This window comes from Accipiter gentilis, chromosome 12 (assembly GCF_929443795.1).
Source record: "Accipiter gentilis chromosome 12, bAccGen1.1, whole genome shotgun sequence".
Classification (NCBI taxonomy): Eukaryota; Metazoa; Chordata; class Aves; order Accipitriformes; family Accipitridae; genus Astur; species Astur gentilis.
In genome coordinates, this window is record NC_064891.1 from 27,323,824 (window position 1) to 27,344,928 (window position 21,105).

Consider the following 21,105-nt stretch of genomic DNA (forward strand, 5'->3'; position numbering starts at 1 on the left):
ATTAAGCACATACCTGGAAAAGATGCTCCCCAACATGCATAAAAGCTACCAGAATCAGGCCCTTGTTTAAGAAAAAGTTACTTTCAGAAAGTAAAGAATTGCTAGTTGTGAAATTGTATTTGTAACTTTAACTTTTCCTGCTTGCTTCACATACAAACATCCCCTCTTCAATTGCTGAGCCCTTTCACTTAGGCTATATAATTTAAAAACAACTGAGCATGCAGAGAAAGTTCATTTTCTGCAGGGGGCCTGAACTTTGTGATAACCTGTCCTCTCAGTGATTTCTGAATTCTCATAATAGGGGAAAAGAAGAAAATATTGTTGGAAAGGCTGGGAGGGTAGGAGACTATAAATCTTTCTTTTCTAAGCAGCTGTTAGCTGTCCTGAAGTGATCAGCCAAATATAAGTCATTTATAGACCTGATTTGTGAATACAATAAATAACTAGATAAAGGCAGCCAAGAGCATGTACAGTTTTAATTTGCAAAACATACACATGATGTATCAGTTTGTGATTTCCAATAGTTTTCAGAAAACAAATTTCTTGTCTTTCCTAATTCAGCTTTGCAAAAAGCATTTTAATGTAAAAATAGGTAGGGGTGAGTCAGAAATGAGTAACTATGTTTGTTTTGAAGGAAGACATTTTGTGTTTTCTGAAAAAAAATTATAATCTTTTGCATATGATTCTGACGTCTTCTATATCTTTGTCATCATTCTTCTGACAGCTCTACCCAAGTTTTCATTTCTCTCAGGTGCAGTGTACGTTAATTTGCCTTCATATAAATTTTTCTTCATTTCTGAAGAAATGTTGTTTGCTCTCTTTCATGTCACTCCATTTTACCTTGTCTTTGGTACCAGCTGTTTAAAGACCTTTGCACTACTGAATTCTAGCAGCAATCAAGATCTTGAAACATTTGATATTGACATTCTTTAATTGTTAATGCTTTTCAACAATCCATTAATTCTGGATTTAGAGAGAACAGATTTTTACATGCCAATTAATACAACCCATATGCAAATTATATCCATGCAAACTCCTTATGGCTTTTTTTAGTTCCATAAAAGTAAGCAATCAAAATTTCCAACATAAATTGGCCACTCACGTATGTGAACATGCAACAGTAGCTCTTTGCAGAGACTCCCAGTGCCTGTCACTCACTAATAAAGTTATGGTTGTTGGCCAGAGAGGTAGAGCAGCTCCTGAGCTACAGAACAGCTACAGGGCTACTCAGTTCATGGCAGGCTTTACCTACCTACACGATAGGTAATACTTGCCCTTCTGGTCCTGATTTGCAAAAGAGCCGGAGATACCTAAAGGATCCCATCCATGTTGTGCAGCTGGCTCGCTGCCTGCCTGGCACCAAGGATGTCCGACAGTAGAGTTTCACCACCTGGGTTCTGAGCAGGTTTCCTGGACATGTTCCTGATGCCCAGCCCCTGTTCCACAGCTCCTGTGAAGGACCAAGTGACTGTGAGAGATTGGCAACCATTTTGTCTCAAACAACCAAGCAGGTAGCTGCAAGCAGCTGAAACAAGATGTGCCCTGCAGAGGTGGGGTACTGAACTGTTTCTGGGAGGCTTTCTAGCGGTTGTGCTTCAGACATTTTGTCACAGGTTTGGAGTTTTGCCACAGGACCTTACCACAGCAGTTGTGTAAACAAGTTAAATGGGATAAGGGGGCATCAGCGACCTCCCCCCCACTCCCTCCTCAAGAACTTCCAAGAAAATCCCACAACGCATGCGTGAAGGGCTCTTGGACAAGGGTATAAAAGGGGGGGAGATCAATTCCCAGGCGTGCCCGCCACCTCTTCTTTTTTCTTTCTTCTATGTCTCTCTTATCTCTTCTCTTCCTTCTACCTTGTTGTTAGGAATATTTTTCTACAGTTGTTAGGTGTCAAGTTTTCTATTTGAAATATCTGCTATGCCAAATTTAGCCACATCTGTGTTATAATTCAACATTAAATAAAACATATTTCAAGCATTTAGGAGCCATTGTCGTGTCTCCTGCCCTAGGATTCCTGTCCCTCCTGAGCCATTGTGACTCCTGTGTGCGGCGATGAACTATCTAAAAGATCACCTGCCTGGAGCCCACCGAGTGGGATTAGACAACTCCCCATGCTTTCTGGTACTGAGTCAGAGCCTGAAGGAGCTGAAACTAGGAATTAAGGAGGAAATGTGTCTCCTTGGATGTGGGAACCTGGCTCTTCTCTCCTTCAGGCTCACCTGCCCCCATCAGATACAAGACCCATGACATCTCCCACCAGTGTCCAGGGTTCCCATACCTTTAATGGCCCAGCTCAACCCTCCCAGTATGCTGACTGGCAGTGATACAGCCTTAGTTCTCATCTCCAGATTAATCCATTGGCAGGAAAGCTCTGACCATACTCCTGTTTACATCCTCCAAATACTTACTATACCTACAAATGATTTCTCAACAAACCCATGCTTCTTTGCATTCTCACAGCCAGCACAGTAACATGAAAATTAAGAACAAATATGACAACAATCTTTTGTTTTCCTTTGTCAAACAGCTCAGCAGTGCCAACGCAAAACAAACCCTGCTGCTACAATGGCTGTGCAAAGGACACAGGTTTGCTCTTGCAGCTCAGAGCTGTGCTGCTAGGGTGAGGCACGTCTGATGGCTGAGAAAGATAAAACTAGATAACTGTGAATGTGGGACTAGCACACTAGAATTATTTTCAGTAATAGCAGGTCAGTCACCAGATAACACTGTTAATATGCTTCTTCATGTTGTGAAATAGAGCTGATGATTGATACAGCACAGCTGCTTGATCCACTCCTGATGGTCCAAGTAGTTGGTTCTGAGTAGAGGAAATATACAGAATTTACCTAATGAACTAGCAGTCGACACTCAAACACTGCTCCTGGCAACTTTGGTTTTTCAAGGTAAAGACCATTACCCTTGCAATCTCAGGGAGTGCCTCCTCTGCCATCAGTATTTCAGGAATAATTAACTTGATAGGACAGTCAAAGGTTTTCAGTGAATATTAGAACAAATTTCTCAGCTTGTGCATTAAACAGATGATACAATTCTTTAATTCAGAACACAGCAATTGCAAAAGGAGGAACAGGTTAAACTGCTATATAATCAGGTGTCAAAGCTTTAACCCCGCTAACTAGATGAATATCCCAAATCAAAAATATGTTCAAAACATGCTTTAAATTCTAAGGAGTTTTTAGGTGAACAAATTAAAACACTTCAGCCCTGGAACCCTTCAGTACAGAGCACAACCTCTTCCCCTCCCTCTGAGTAATGGATGTGTTTTCCTGTTTACATAGTAGGCTGGAACACCTCCAGAAGAAAAATGTTGTTAATAGAGCGCTGGCATAAGTTTGGGTCAATAATTTGTTGAAGGTACAAAAAGAAAGCATGGCATCCATCCATGCCTGTAGTGTGTCTTTTCATGCAATAGTTTTCAGTAATTAGATGTGTGTTAAGTGATGCAGATGATTACTTTGCAAGTTCCTATGTATACTAAGGGTCCTGACAAATAGATTTTAATTGATCTCAAAGTTTCAGTTTTCTATTTCGTGTGTGTCCTGGTTTCAGCTGGGATGGAGAAGGGAATCAGAAGGGTAAAAGTGTGAAAAAAAAGTAAAGCAAAAGCTGTGCACACAAGCAAAGCAAAACAAGGAATTCATTCACCACTTCCCATGGGCAGGCAGGTGTTCAGCCATCTCCAGGAAAGCAGGGCTCCATCACATGTAACAGTTACTTGGGAAGACAAAAGCCATAACTCTGAATGTCCCTCTCTCCTTTTTTTTCCTAGCTTTATATGCTGACCATGACATCATACAGTATGGAATATCCCTGTGGTCAGTTGGGGTCAGCTGTCCCAGCTGTGTCCCCTCCCAACTTCTTGTGCACCACCAGCCTACTTGCTGGTGGGGTGGTATGAGAAGCAGAAAAGACCTTGACTCTGTGTAGGAACCGCTCAGCAGTAACTAAAACATCCCTGTATTATCAACACTGTTTTCAGCACAAATCCAAAATGCAGCCCCATACTAGCTACTATGAAGAAGATTAAGTCTATCCCAGCCAAAACCAGCACAATGTGCTAGGGAATTTTTATTGTACCCTTTGAGGGTATTAAACACACATTTGTGCTTAAACATAATGAGATTAATGAACAATGCATTGGGTAAGGTCCTACCGCCATAAGTAGTTCTGCAAAGAGTCTGCAAAGATGTGCCATGAGCTGATTCCTGACACACACTGGCACCAGCACCAATCCCGTGAGCATCAGCATTGGGCACCTTAACCTCGTGTTTGGTTCATCCCCCAGCCCCAGCTCTGTTTACCAGAGGTGGCACCTGAGCGCTCCTATTCCATGATGGTTACAAAATGATACAGTGGCATTTCATCATCCACTAAAAATGTTTGGAATTAATTGACCTACTTATTGTTGCTAACAAAGAAATCTTAAGTCAGGGACTGTGTGCCCTGACTGATGCCCATCATACCTTTAAATCTTTTCCCTGAGTTGCAATATCTTGTGGTCACGTGCTTCAAAGCAGTATCATTTGTCTTTCAGTTAGACTTAACTGATGAAAATTCTCCCTCCTGGCTTTAAAAATGTATACATCATTTGAAGCAGCTTTTTTTTTTGTTTGTTTGTTTTTAATTCTACGTAATTGGTTGTCTAATCAAATTACTAGTTGTGTTTAATTTAGTCGACAGAACCCAGCATCTTTGTCTCTGGTGGCAAACATGCTGATTTTTAATGAATTTGTTGATTATCTGGCAGTTTATGAACTGGTTTTCCTGAATGTATCAATTATCATCACTGTGTAATCAAATTTGCCATTCACGTGACATTGGGTTAGTTCATTGAACAAATGCAAAGAAAAGGCTGGGACAAAAACTGCTGGGTCCATAGTATTTCCTGTGATAAGTGAAGAACAATTACTTTGTAGGGCTAATCCAGGAGGTCTATAATTCCTTTTAATTATCTTCTTCTCTTTCTGCCATGAAAGCTGTGTCTTGGCTGGCATACCTCCACTCACAAAGCTAGACTGTGATAGCCTCTAATTATTTTATAGAACAGAAAAGGGTTTTGCAAACAACTATGAAAGACACACTCCTGTCACAAGAAGATCTCAAACTAGACGGAATAATATCAACAAAAATGGCTGTCAGCTGTGACAGTTTTGTGACAGATTTATCTCCCACCCAATATACTTTTCTCCCAGTCACTGATACTGATGGAACATGCTTTCTGGAAGGATTCCCCCAAAAAACCCACCACCGTCCCCCAAATCCAGAGTAGTCTCTACATGTTGTTTTGCCACAGGGAGCTGGTTGTAAAAGATCTGGGATTTTTAATACAAGCCTAGCCATGACTTGTAATGAGGAGAGTTATAAGACAGGAACTTGCTAATTTCTAAAACCTTGGTACTTGTTATACAGGCATGCCAATGACAGAATTGTTGAGGCTATTTGTAAATGGAAGACAGTTCAGGTTCAGATACAAAAAATAAATTACAGTAACTTACTAGGGGCTACCAGGATCTTCTATTCACTCCACTTTGGAAACACAAGGCAGTATTTAATCAATTATTGGTAATCTGGAGAGCAATCCCAAGACAAATAAACTTCTAAACTATTTTAACCCATGGTCCACCACATTTGGTGGCAAGTAGCCTCTAAGATTTGTCTAGGACAGTCCTCCAAGTACTTAGGTCAGTGAAACTGTCATTTCTGACCAATGGAATAGGTATAAAATGCCTTGTAGCCCCGCCATGAATATATGTTTTGTCTGCTCACTGGTGAACCCACATTTCTAGATAATTATTTTAGAAATCTTGGTTTGAACTGATTGTTACTATGGCAAAGCTTGTAGCCAGCACTGTTGAGGACAGAATAGTTGCTGGCCAGAGTAGTTGCAAGTAAAGGTTAGAAAACTTCCCTGAAGTTGATCCTTATTTCACCTGTATGTACTCATCCCCTTGAACACAGAATCCATCAAGACTGTCAAATTTGCCAGGGTTCCATCAGACCTGTGTTTCATATGTGTTTCATATGATCTGTGTCAGCAATTTATCAAATATGTAAAGAAAAAAGATGCCACAGTGATTATCACATTGGATGTTTTTATCTTTTCTCTTTCACACAGACACAATGGAAGAAGTCTTAAAACTTATAAGTACTTTCCCTTTTCCTAAGTTTGTTTGAACAAGGAAAGAAATAAGAAAAACAGTGTTCTGTGTCTGAACTCAGGTGTTTTGGTTGGTAATTTATGCCATAGGGAAATCTGCTTTCATGAATTGTCTCAAAACTTACATCACACTCACAACATCATCAAGCAATATGCTTCATGCCTCCTACTTAGTCACACTAATGGTAGAATCCTGCATGGATGAGAGGTGACTGAACAAAGAGGGAAAATGTTATGCCTGTCAAAAATTAGCTTTTTTTCCTACAAGAAATACAGGTAGAGTTGCAAAGAGCATCTGCAAGGAGTACCTACAAAGAGCATGTGCTCTTTGGGACATTGCTAGGGTGTGGTCTCTTTGGAAAAATATTTAGTGTTATAGCAGCAAAAGACTCTGTGCTCTGCCTGTGCTCTCTGGAAAAAAAAAAAATAATAAAAAAATCAGTCTTTCATGAGTTTGAAATAACATATATATACACATAAAATTAAAAGGCAAAAATATTTTAGCATAAACCTTGACAAATCACAGTGGTCTAACATCAGTGCCTACTTAATCTGGAGTCCTGTAAGAAGTATATAATGCAGAAAACCCATGTTAAGAGCAAATGCCAGCTTTACTTTCACATGGTCTTCTATTACCCTGTCAACAGTATCTTCACTTTCTCATGAATCCTATGTTTGGCCCTGATGAAATAAACTTCGTAAGCTGTGCCTTGTCTGAGTTGTTTCTGTGAGACTCCTCATCATGGTTAAAGCTATACATGCATAGAGGTCATTGTAGGATCTGTCATGTTCATTTGTAGCATTATTTATCAAGTTAACCCAGAAAATACTAAACCGCAGCAAATAGAAGTCATTGTATAAACATGTATGTAGATATTACACCAAATATATATGAGGTTGCAGGTCCATGAAATGTTCTAAATCACAGGTCTGAAATCAGTGGGCTTTACACTTTTTAGGCAACAAGAAAAGTGAAGAAATTGGGTCTGGCAAAACATCAGAAGCCAAATCTTATATTCAAGTGGTCCTGAGTGGCCACTGACATTACTAGGGTTTTTTTATAATCCTAACAAGGCCAAACTCAGCTTTGAGAGTGGAAACCATGCTTACTGTGCTGTCTGCCACAGCACAAAATGTAATATCATAACCAGAAGATGATTTGTTTCCTGCAATAAATATGTTAGAAACATAATTCCTCTACTGTATATCGCAGTGCATGTCATGGGTTGAAAAGCATCTCCCTTAATCTTCCTGTGCATCTTCAGGATCTGCTTGCATTTTTTATAACTGTTAAACATTGTACTTGATGTATTTTATTTTTTTTTAATCAAACAAACCCCAACAGTTTAGAACAGGCTACATGACAAAATAATCAATCTGCAGCAAAAACACAACAAGAGCTGTACTCGGGTACTTGGATCTGATTCTCTGACTGCACACCTTGCATTTCTTTCCCCACACCTAAACCTGTAGCAACAAGCTGACTACAACCTGTAGCAAGACTTTTCTGATGGAGTGCTAGCTGGTGCCCAGCTAAGCAGACTGATTTGAAGGGCTCCCAAACTCTTGCGCATCCATGAATAATTTTGAGAAGAAATAAAGATTGATGCCACTGTGGTAGGAGGAAAGCACACCAATACACAGAATGCAGATGAACACAGCCTGATTTCTCAGCTTCACAGGACTTCTCTGATAGGTTTTCAACTGACACAAACCCAGCAAGCGTATTATAAACTATGTGTCGCTTCAGAAATGTTTCTCACAACAGAGTCTTCCCAGCACAGTCATGGAATTCACAGCTCTCACCTTGTCAGAGACTGAAGGAGTTAATGTCTCAAACGTTGTGGTGGGGGAAGTTCTGCACAATGGCGAACTCTGCAGAACAACGAATCCGGCCTAGCAATGGACCAGGACAGTGAGCAGTCAGTTAGCAACAATCTGAAAGCCACAGACAACACAGGTGGCTTTAGAAGTTTCCAGTACGTTCCTGCAGAGACAATGTCCCCTTCTCTTTCATGGTGTCTTGAGGAATGAGATCACAAACTTCATCACACATAAATATTGACGCCACCGTTGTAGGAGGAAAGTACACCAATACATGGACTGTGAATGAACACCGCTTGATTTCTGAGCTTCAGAACTTCTCTGATGGGTTTTGAAATGACACAAACTCAGCAAGCTCGTGAATGCCATTAAGAGGCTGCCTAGCCTCAGTTCCACATCAGCACTGCTTGGAGGACCTGCCTCCCTGCACACACCGCTCCACAGATGCAGTGCAGTGGAGCTAAACAAACAATTTTAGACTTTTGAACTTCTGCTGTAGTGCAAATCAACTCCCTCCCATGTTTCTGAAGCATCCTTGTGAATAAATGTATATATAAATATATGTATATTTATATATATATTTTTTTCCTAGTGCAAAAGGCATTAGGGCAACTCAGCATTGTCAGATGTAGGCAAACCAAGCTGGACTGATGGTATTTGTTTTAATCATGATGGTTGGTGTGCAATTATGGACAAATGCAAGGAGTTTTACAGCTGTGTGAAGCTTAGTCAAAGGAACAAACTAAAGGGTGTGTTTGGTGTTTGCACTTTTTCTGTCTGCCCTGGAAAAGCAAGACTTTTTTCCCCATCTAGGCTGCTTATCATATGGGAGAACCAGCATGCCACAAGGAGCTGGCTGGGCGCAGCTTCTTTCAGAGGTGGTGTTGAGGCAGTATCATGGTGGGGTACCTGGGAGCCCCCCAGAGCTCTGTTGTGCGTGGCAATGACTGTTGCCAAACACAGAGTTGCTGATGCTTCCAGGACTTCTCCCAGGAGAGGGAGAGGTCTCTGCCTGCAAATGTTGCAAACTCTCTATTCCAGTGAATCCCTGAGGAATGCATGGGTTTTTTTCCTTGGTTGTGCACCCTGGTTTCCTTGCAGCAACGTTGGAAGAAAGCCATACAGATGAGTAACCCAAGTCTACTTTCTTTGCCAGGAAGTCAAGTAAAAAAAGATCTCTTTATGACAGTGTTGATCTTCTCAGTGACCTTTTACTGACCCCCTGTCCTTTCCTGAGACAGAGAATTAGTCTCCCTTCTATTCTTGGTTTGAAGTGATAAGCTTGTTCCTTTGCCATGGGACTGGACAATGGATAAAAATCAATTCTCATTTAATAAGCTACAGCAGTTTGCCTTTTCCTTTTCCTGCTGCCTTTATTGATTTCCTGAGTTCTCAGAGACACTATCAATTCTGCTGCGGTCCAGATTCATTTGAAAAGGAACTGTGATGATGGCTACAGTTCCTCAGGAAAGTGTCTTCTGTCTCCCCCTTGCCCTTCTGAGAGCCAAACCAAGGCGATTTATCCCATCTGTGATGGTGTGCAGGGAGACTCTGGAGGCGTTTACTGCCTTGCGCCATGATTCTAGGGAGCTCTTGTCACTGCAGCTCTCTCATTTATCGGGACCAGCAAAAGAATCTTACTCTGAGGAAAAAAACAGAAACACGATGGCTTTTTCCTGATGGTATTTTAGCTTTTGGTCTCTTGATTGCCAAATGCTTTGAGCTCGTCTGTAGTGTCCTGTCCAGATACTGCCCATGTATCTGCCCTGTTTCATAACATATTTTTTATTTACATAAGGGATTGGACCATCAGTTAGCTGATACTAAACAACTCACCGGAAACATTATCTGAAATGTTATTCTCCATGGACATTACACTAATGTAAATGACTATATAGGGTAAGGAGATAGTGGAAAGTCAGGCCCTCATGATTTTAAATGTTCATGCTCTTATATGTCCCCATCCTTTTTTCACAAACAGGAAATCCAAGGCCAAGGAGCATAGGTGCAGCAGGTTAGTTATGACATAGACACATAGGAGACCTGGCTTTTATTGATTGTGGCAAGGTTGACTGCTGCAAAAGTTCCTTCTCTCACACAACTATAAATATTTCTCTAGTTGCTTGCTTTGCAAGTTAGGTGATTTTAGCTGTCCCAATATAGCTCAGAAGAGACAATAAATGGTTGCCACTATCACTAAAACAAAACTACGACTTGCTTTAATGACTACCATAAAAGGCAGTTGGGCACACTGTGGTCAGTCTTTCAACAGCATCATCTTTTTACTCCACAACTTCACACTAACTAGCAGAACAAGAACCCCATCCATAACTAGAGCTCTTATGTGGCCCAATAGGACAAAAAATTTCCATAATCAAAGTGGTGTTTATATGGATATATTCATTTCCCATTCTGCTATCCCAAGCTACCTAGACTCTAGCACAAACAGTAGTTATTTGTGTTGTTCTTTACCTGGAAACCTATTGCTCCCACAGAAACTCTTGCAACCCATTAGTACACTTCTAGATTAGATCTGGTATCTTAATTAAACTGGGGCTTGAATCAGGATGATGTGATTGACATCTTTCCAACAAAGATTAAGCTAGTGTGGATAGACTGGAAAAAAAAAAAGCATGTCATTTGGGGTTGTAATGCAAACACTGACAGGACAACCTGGACTCCTGTGCTAGAGAATGCCCTATCATATTGCCCCAAGCATGCAATGATAACGTTTCCACATAGAAGGCACTATAGCCTACAGTTCTGCCACAGCCATTTCTGCACCTCTTCTCTGCTGGGAGAGAAAAAGCTCATGGACCAATTAGCTTCAGGCATGCCTGCCCTACTTTTGTGTCTGCCGGAAAAAATTCTATTATGCCCTGCTTGTATCCACTGATATCTGGACTCAAGGGTCTTTCCTCTCCTTCTACTGACCCTTCATTTCATGCTAGTGGGGATGTTTCAGGAGGAAGCATTATACCTGATGAAATATGCCACCCCATGTCTTGGGATGCAGCTGCAGATGCATGGCTCACCCAGACAGTTCCAGGCCGTCTGTATTGAATTTCTGTCCTGGTTTCATGACTGACAGGATTCCTAACTGAACTGCATTAAGCACCGTCTTTAAACCAGTCTCTTTATATACATGAAATAAGCTACCTCTTTAATTTTCCACACACTTTTCTGCAGACAATAAGGTCAGTAGAGAAAAAAAACAACCAAACAATGGGGAAGTTTCATCAAGTGCCTGGAGCACCTGCCATCATGCAGGATTTATTTATAGACACAGCTACAAGACATCACTCATTGCATGAATCTCCACATATGCTTCCAGATTTAAAAACTCAAAACAATTCTGCCGTGGTTCTTTGCAGTGTGAATTCCCTGCTGATTTTCCTTGGGCCTTATGGATAAAAACTTTGAAATTTGCAAGAAATATGACTGGTACCAAAGGCTCAATACTTCCCTGCTCAGTACTAGCAATAAGAACCACTTTCTGTAGATAATCACCTGAGAGGATCTCTGCCCTTCTTGCAGATTTTTCTCCATGCTCTCTAGTTCCTCCTAGACTTTACTCGCAAAGGGTATTGTTTTGCACAGGTGCATGTATGCCAGGTTGTGGTGGCCACTTTCAGTTGTTACTGTGTCAGGATGAGCTCAAGTAAGCAGTTTTGGGGACTTCAGCAGATATTGGATCTGACACTTATTTTCCAGAGACAAAAACCCAAAAAGGCTGCTAACAGTATGAGGCTACTATAAAACCCAGACTCCTGGTACTGGATGCAAGACAGTCCTGAAGTTGTAGGAGCTGTCACTGGTTGAACACAGGGTTAAGCTTTCAAACTCTTCACAGCTTCATCTTAGTTTCTTGTTTGAAGGTGTGTGCTAGACTTCTGTAAAATAATTATTAGTACTTGTAGAATAGGCCTAACTGTACAAGGTTCACCAGGCAGACATTGGTAATTAGTTCTGATTTTTACTACAGTTGAAACATATTAATTATTTAAAGAGTTTTAAAGTGCCTAAATGTGTTTCCTTCTCAATGAAAAATTTATGCTATGGGGCAATCAACAGTTTTTCTCTGTCCAGTGAATAAGAAGGTTTTTAGACATATGAAAAGAATGTTAATCCATAGGGGAGCATTGAGGATCAGTAGTGTGCGTGAGGGGAGGTCTCTCATTTTCTCTTATTTGAAATTCACAAAAATGTATTTGAAAACCACTAAAATGAAGAAGTTAGTGATGAGATTTAAGGAATCTGGTAAGTAACTTGGAGCAGATTTGGGGGTATAGTTTTTTAAAGATTTCCATTCTGTGTTTAGACCTGTTGCATGTGTAGAGACATGCAGAAATAAGCTTAAAGGTGCTAGGAGCTAACAGTGATAAAGAAAGAATTCAGTGAGTCTCTGCAATTAACAAATAAAGGGACTTTTCTGTCACTCAAAAATAAAACATCCTTGCACTTCCTTCTCCTCAACATAATTCAAACTAACTATTCACCCAAAGGTGTGGTGTGGTTTTTTTGGCAGCAGGAAGCTTAAGCTCGTTTGCCCCTCAAGGTCTGTGCAGAGTTTTATGCTCTGGCTGTAGTGCGTTGAGAGGCGATTAGCTATTCATATTGTTTACATTCAGGAGAATGCTCTGGTGCAGGCTTAGGCAGCTGATACACCCAGAGGAAAATCTTGTGTTCCTCCTGCACTTCAGAGCACACCCCAACATGCACGCACCTGAGGTGGGGAGTGCAGCTCTGGGGTGCCCGTGGCAATGGCAGGCAAGCCAGTGGGTATCCTTCCTGGAAAGGCCCTGACACCTTCTTCTGCAAGGGTGGATGGGGTGTGTAGGCAGCCTGTGCTGAGTCAGGTATCCCATGGCCTTGCCGAAATACAGTGTGGTTGGGCTGGATGTCTATGCTGGTCGAAGGGTAAATGGACAAATACATGACAGTGGAACTCATCAAGTCTATAAAATGCAGAAACACTGCGCCTGGCTCAGAAGCCTCTCGGTAAGGAGAATTTGCACAGGAAATACCACTATATGATCATTTTGTTCTTATACCTCCTCAGGTATCTGCTTTCAGCAACAGTTGGAGACAGCAGGCTGAGGGAGATAGAGCTGACCCCGTATAGCCATTACCATGTCCCAGTATGTTGCTGGAAAGAAGCCTATACACTCAAAGGCAAATTCAAACCAAGGTATTGCCACAAAACCACATTCAGATTACAAAAATGCTAAAGACTTCAAGCAGTGAATGGTTAGGTTAGAAGCCTAAACTGACATTAAGCCAAACTCAAGTTTAACAAATAACCTGAAGTTTCTCCCTGAAAACAATACACATTTTGATAGTCCCTATCTCTATGGACAACTTAGTGAACACACATTTTAAAGCTAATTTTGACACACACACACACAGACACTGAATTTATGTTAAGTAGCCCCGATTCAATATAAAACTTCCAGTTCAACTTTCCATGCATACTGGAAACAGTAAAACAGTTCTCAGTTTATTTTTTAGTTGAGTTTTATTAACATAGAGTGAGTACCAGCAAAACCTGCATAGTAAAAATGAAAATTCAAGTTGATGGCTCATTTGCTTAAAGCTAAAATTGTTTATCCTGCAATTTTTTATATGCATTTTTTGTTAAGTAGATAACACAGCTGCCTTGGATAACTAGTCAAGTTATTTTGAGAACCTTGTGGAAAGGTTTCCAATTTTAAAAGATTATGTATATGTGTGTATGTATATATATATGTAAAAATCAGTGCTAAACATAACAGATGAAGGGTTCCAGCATCACATATGGCAAGGAGAGAAGGGATATGGGGAAAGTCTGTGCAGAGAGCTCTCATGCAAATAAGCAGGATAAAGACAGAGGCATCTTGTCTCCATCACTGTGGATGCACAAAGCACGGGAAAGGGAGTACATAACAGTTTACACCTTCTTCCTCTGTGCTCCTAAACTACCATTTTAGATTTAGCCAGTGACAAGTAGTATACAGGTGTGGTATAAATGCTACTCTGTGTGTCATTTTTTCCACAGGAGATACAGATGTCACATTTGTAATGCTGTCTCCACCTAATCTAAACTTACAGTTTAGAAACAGAACATGAGTTCTCTCTATGGGGAGAAAACAAATCAGTTATTTGGGCTTCATTTTACCCCTAGAGGTCTTGACCACAGGGATGACAAAACCCAACCCCATTCCCACTCTTAGCCAGCTGCCTTAGCAGCTTTGTCAATGGGAGATGAATTGGGACAACACATCTAAAAAACATATGTACTTTACCCCTGAAAAGTGGAACTGTAAAAATTTCCATTTTTGCAAAGCATATAGTCTAACAATTTAATTATGTCAGGAGAGAATACTCAGCAACAGCAAAGCAGATCTAGCCAGGTCTTTCCTAGTCAAATAAAAATCCCTATGAGAACCAAAGTACTATCACAGAATGTTGCATCCCTAATTATTGTATAAGCTTACTTCAAAAGTCAACAATGTTGTAATTTTGCTTTCAGTGGAGTAGTAATTATGTTCTAGTGGAAAAATGCACTGCTTTGTGTCGTTGTAAATTCATTTTGGGCAGAGATAGGTTTGCCTACTGTAAAATAAGACTTAGTTGCAAAAATGTTATTTTCATTGAATTTTACTGAACCGATGAGAGACAAATTTCCCATTTCTTGTCTGACGAATGCCCAAAACAGGGACAGAAAGGAAGTTCCTATGAAGGAGTAAGCAGCAACTCTAAAATAAACTGATATAAACATTGGCCTTCAGACTTTATTCCACTTTGTAAAGATTGCTTTCTAGATGTATAGTAATTAGCTCTGACTTGAATGTCATTGAAAGGTGTTAATTATTTAATAAAATTTGAAGAGCTTAACTGCCTTCTCTTTTAAAAAAAACCAAATCCCCGAACTGGCATTGATTGGTAAGTGGCAGTCTTTTTCTAGAGAACAACCAAAAAGTGTACACCATATTTTAAAGAAAAAAAAAAAAAAAAATCACATTTTTTGAGTTGGTTGTCCATCACTAGGAAGACAGCAAGCTACTTGCAAGGTCATTCAGGGGGCAGGAACCAGAAAAATTAAAGACGACTGCTGTCATGAAAAGTTGTGATCTGCTAGATAGGATAAAAATCAAATTGGATGTTTTGAATAGCTAGCCTCCCTCATCTTCACAGACACAGAAAAACACAAACTGTAACAGAACAGAGGCAGATATATGAAATGATCTTGAAAACACACAGACACTTATGCAATGCAGCATAAAGAGACAAAGGAGGAAAATACCTAGAAAATAACAGCTGGGGGATGGTAACACACTTAAATGTCAGGAGTTGGACTGAAAGGTGCCAAGAATTTAAGAGTAAAGGTTCACAAATCTGACACATAAATTACTCCCACACTGCTTAGACTTCATTGGATTTCAGAGTTTACTAAAACTAGTTATCTTGAAATGTAGTGATTCCTCAAATGAAAAGCAATCATTACAAGCTACTTACTAAGAACTAGGCAAGAGCTAATTTTGATGGAATTTGATGGGTATGCAGAAGAAATCACTATGGGAACTAGAAATTGTTTTTCTTGAAAGGGTAAAAATGTATCTCTTAAGTGGAAGAAACACTTAAAAAGAAAGCTTTTGTGATAAAGTACATTTGTCTCAAGTCTATCCCTTAGAAGAATAGCAGCATGTATTTGTGGGAGAAATGAGTTAATGCTCAAAAAACCTATTAGTGTCTTTCAATGGAAAATAATTCTGAAGCATTAACAGCACATTTTTTTATCCATAGTTCTGAAACTGAGTGGCTGAGGATGCCAGTTCGTTGTGTCAGCAGGTGAAGGGGTGAAGTGGCTTCCCTGAGCTATTATGGGTTGCCTGGTATGAAAGCAAGAGTGCGAACCTAGTCTTGTGACCCCTAGCTCTTTTCCACATCTACTATGTGGGAATTCTCCATCTCCCAAAGAGGAAAACGAACCATGTCTAAAACCCACAGAGGTCTCCTGAAGGTAACCAACTGGCCAGAGCTAAGATCTCTGTGAGTGAATCAGGTCATAGAAAAATCCTTTTGCTAAACCAGTATTGTGACTATCAGATCTGTGGAGCAGTGTCTTACTGTACTTTCTGAAAGAGTGTGAGATCTACCCAATTTTCTTCCAGAAGGAAAGTAGCAAGATATAACAGTCTTCCTCTATTTTTTGGAACACTATCCCTACCACTGTCACAAAGCTCTCCCTCTTTCTTATCAACCTAAGCACATTTAAGACGCTGCTGGTTTAACCCCAGACAGCTGCTGGCTTAACCCAGCCAGCAGCTAAGCACCACACAGCTGCTCGTTCCCTCCCCACAGTGGGATGGGGAAAAGGATCAGAAGGGTAAAGATGTGAAAACTCAAGTGTTGAGACAGACAGTTTAAAAAGCAAAGCAAAATAAGGAATTCATTCACTACTTCCCATTGGCAGGTGTTCAGGGCCATCTCCAGGAAAGCAGGGCTCCATCATGCACAATGGTTACTTGGCAAGACAAGCACTGTCACTCTGGACATTCTTCTTCCTCCCTCTTCTCAGCTTTTATTGCTGAGCATGATGTTGTATGGTATGGGCTATCCTTTTGGTCAGTTGGGGTCAGCTGTCCCAGCCGTGTCCCCTCCTAACCCCTTGTTCACCACCAGCCTGCTTGCTGGTCAGGCAGTGTGAGGAGCAGTAAAGGTCCTGATGCCGTGTAAACACTGTTAAAAAAAAAGTGTCACTTTCATGGTATGGTGTGATTACAGCCAGCAATGCTATCTCACTCTTCTCCTGTGCTTTCCTATCTTTCTGCACTTTATTACCGTGACAGTGAACTCCATAACTCACCTTTTTGTCTTTTTTTTCCTGTTTAGTTGGATTGTAGTGCTTGAGAAGAGCCCCTAGATGTTGCCTGACATTATTGCAACTAATGAAGATTAGGATGATCTGTGAAAATTACTTCTCTTTTCACTTAATAGCTGTTTTTATTAAGTGATAAAAAGAAAGAAGGCCTATACTTAAAATTCTTTAAGCTTGTTCCCTTTTTTTTTTTTTTTTTTTTTTAAATCCTAATTTTTGGGGAAAACTTTGGATAACCATGGGTAAAATAAAAGCCAAAGAAAAGTCTCTAATGGGCAGGAAAGTCCCTATAGCCTTACTGCCAGAACTTATATACCTGAGTTCTTTGTTTCATATTAAAATAATTCTAGATGTCATTCACTCTGCAAAACAAAATACAGAGCATCCTTTAAGCCACACGTGATAAGTACAGGTGAAGCCATCCCAACCCAAAGCAGACCAGCTCACATGTAGTACAGCTGGCCATGCTGCAGCAGAATTGTCACAATTGTTCCAGTTCTTCACCTCTTGTCCATTCAGCTGAGTCAGTTTCTAACCAGGACAAATTCACTTCAGCAAGTGAAACAGGAGATACTGTTAGCCATTTGCTCTTTGCCATTCTACACTTGTGACTGGCCAAAGTGATAAACAGTGGACTTTGTCAGACACAATGCCCAAGCCAGCAGTAAGTTTTCTAAACATAGGAGGGATTTTTTTTTTAATTACCTTTAAAGAGAATAAAGCTTATCGCTAAAACCCACGTATGTAGATTCTTCATTTTCAGCACAACAGCTCTACTGCTGGAGATTACAGGGAATCCAGACACAGTGACAGTGACCTTGCTCCTATGCTTTTTTCGGAGGTGGCTAGATGTAGTACACAAGGAAGAAAATTGAAGCATAGAAAAGTGTTTGTAACAACTCCAAATTCTCCGCAAAGGGGATCAGAGCTTCAACAAACTTCTCAGTTTTCTTTCAGGAAAATAAAACGGGAAAAATTTTCATTTCAAGTCAATTCAACCCAAACAAAAGTTATTTCTGTACACCAGATGATTAATTCCTGATGTGCTTAACTTCACTGTACACTTCTCTGTTGTGACACACAGCCTCCTGGAAACTAGTTCAACCAGGACACTTAAATTGTAGTGACAAATGGGGGACCCAAAGCTGAGCCATGAGAAAATACAGGACTAGCTCTCCATCAGTGACACAGGCTTCCCACCAGTTGCCAAATGGAGAATAAAGCATTACTTTGAGAAATCAGAAGCTGTCAGATTTTGTACTGCTCCACAGCAAGGTCTAACACAGTATTCAATGTACTATTCTGAATATGATTTGAATAAAGGGGAGGCGAGAAGTTACAGTGTGCTTAGAAGGAAGAGACCAAGGACAAGGAAATGGATGCTAGGGCTGTTCTGTAACACTGCTCACCCAAGGATTGTGTTTAGGTATTTGCTGGTGCTTTTTGCTAAGTGCTCCTTCTACCTAGCACACAGCAAAGAGAACAGGGCTGGGACACCCAGCCCGCAGGGATCATAGCAGCTGCCACCAAAAGGCAGTCAAAAGGCAGAGCGGCAGCCTTTTCCTGAGATAGTCCCACACAGGTATGTGCTGAATCTAGTGATCTGCCCGTCATGCTGCTCTGCCAGTGCAGAGAGGTGCCATGTGGTGGTCACCACTGTGGGACATCACGGCTAGACTTTGACATCAGCGTTTCTCAGTGTAAGCAGATGCGAGACTGAAAGCTAGGGGTTATGGCCATACTTGCATCTCAAATCCCAAAACACCGGTTTGGTGCCATCCAGCAGCTCTGTGACACCAGGACCACACTGACTGGGAGCTCATGTGAGGGTATGCTAAAGGAAACCTTTTCAAATCACAGCCAAGACAATTGAATCAGAGATACTCTTATTCCTAGGAATATAATCTTGCAAATAAGTCTGGCTTTCCATTGTCAGCAGTGTTCATCAACCCTCTGAAAATAAATCCACATTGTTGTTAAGCTTTTTAGCTGGCTGCTTTCCTGTGCAGGGTTGTTGTCAGGCCACTGGTGACCACGTAACTCTTGACAGAAAAAGTACAATGAGCTTCAGACAGTATAACTCCCACAAAGTTTTGCTACAACTCTTCTGCCTCTAAGCTTGGCTAGCCTTGGTTTTAGGTAGTTGTTACTCAGCTGCTTTTTGGAGGGGCAACTAGCATACAGGTGCACCATTGCTATCTATTCTCCTGTGTATTTAGGAGCACTTTTTCCTTCAGAGTGGTTGCTGTGACTCTCACAGGGTATGGGATGGAAAATCTTTCAACAAGAATGGTCTTTGGACAGCCTTAGTCCTGAATGTGCTCCAGTCATGGCAGCCTTTCCGAATGCTCTCCTGGAATTTCCATCATATTAATCCCAAGGAAAGGTGAGACCATGAATACATCTAATGTTTTCTTGACTGCTTTGCTGTAACACCTACTGCTAAAGACCCAAGTATTTCCTGACTGCCAGAAAAAAAGAGACAGTGTGTCCTTTTTAACATTATCTCACCAGAAACACAGGTTGGAAAAGACCTCCTGATTTGTTTTGTGACTTTCGTTATCCCACAGACAGACTGCATTTTAACAGATGCTTTTAACGAGCTCTCCCAGAACTGTTTCTCCTGGAAGATGGTGAACTGTTTGAAAAAGTGCAGGATCTTTGTGATCTAATTTGCATGACTGTCTGACAGCAGGACTTCCTGTCCACTAGGAATTTGCTCAAAGTAGGACTCATCAATTTAAGCAGTCAAACTCCCCAGCTGTCCATGCTAAAGACAAAAGGGTAGCCAATTTAATTAACCACAGCCTCAAGGAGCATAATTCATTATCAATTTTACCAATATCAATGTCCTGAATGTAAAAGAGCTTGGAACACAGATGTCTAATCAAGAAAGCAGCTCTGTAAATCTGATTGTTTTCCTCCTCGCTCTTTAACTGATGGCAAGAAAAAGAGAAACAACTAAACCAATGAATTTGATTAGCATAGTGGACAAATCCGCCCAAAGAAGTCATTAAAGAACGCTTCCCTGAACCTTTGAAATTGCTTCTGGCTTCACATACAAATACTCCTTCCCTTCTAACCTGATTTTGTCATGCAACAGTCGTGGCAGTCACAATAGTTAGTCACAGAAATGAAGAAAAGCAAGGACTTCAAGAGGTCACATAAACCTCATTCTAGGACAGCATTAAGCATATCTGGATTCACTAACAGGTTTCTTAAAACCCATTTTACAAACTCCTGTCACCCGATACTCCACCACTTGTCTGCATATCAGCCACCAGTATCAGGATGATTTTCCTAATATCTAACCTCATTTTCTGTGCTGTAAATTAAGCTAATTACTCCTTATCCTGCCTTTGAAGAAGCAGAACTGATTAGGAAATCACATTTTCCCTCTGCAAGGAATTCCAGCCTCCAAATTCTGTTGTTATCCCAAACTAGAGCAAGAAGCCAAAATACCATCTTTTTCCTCAAAGTTAAAATGTCTAATCTTGGATTAGAATGACCAAAATGTTTTCAAGAACATCAAACCATTTGTCTAATTATCCTTTCATATAATCATCTGCATGTAATCATTCAAAGAATATCTTTTAGCATTATCAAAAGGGAACAAGAAAGCTGAAATGATGTGTTTTGTCTTTCCTGCTGAAATTGCTAGTGAAACTTTTACATGCCTGTGACTTGTTTGTTTTTCAAATAAATTACATTCTCTGTTGGAAGACTTTTCTAAGTCAATTTTAGTCAATCTAAGTCAATTTTAATCAATCTAAGTCAAGATTACAGTCAATAGGTTGCTTGATAATTTGTTTGCAAGGACAGTGATTGTGGCTAATAACTTTTTTAAAAAAGAAGCTCTCCTGTTATTTGCAGTGAAAACGTGTGTTAAAATATTACATGAAAATCATCACAGAATAGGATTCTATTAACTTTTACTGAAGTTCTTTTACTAATATCATCAATCTCTGAAACCTTAGTTTCAGGGTAAATCTAGACATATGGGTATGAAACTGTTAGAGTTGAGATACGAGATTTTCACCAGAAACCTGTAACACCCTTGAAGTCATTGGGGTTGCATGCTTTGCTGAGCTGCTTGAATTAAACATTGGTAGGAAATGGAGAGGGAGGAGGGAGAATAGCAGATCTACTTTCTTCCCTTTGAATTGTGAGCTGAACACTATTTGCACCTTATGAGTATACCTATCATTGCACATAGTGGAGCATTACTACTGAGAGATGGGGC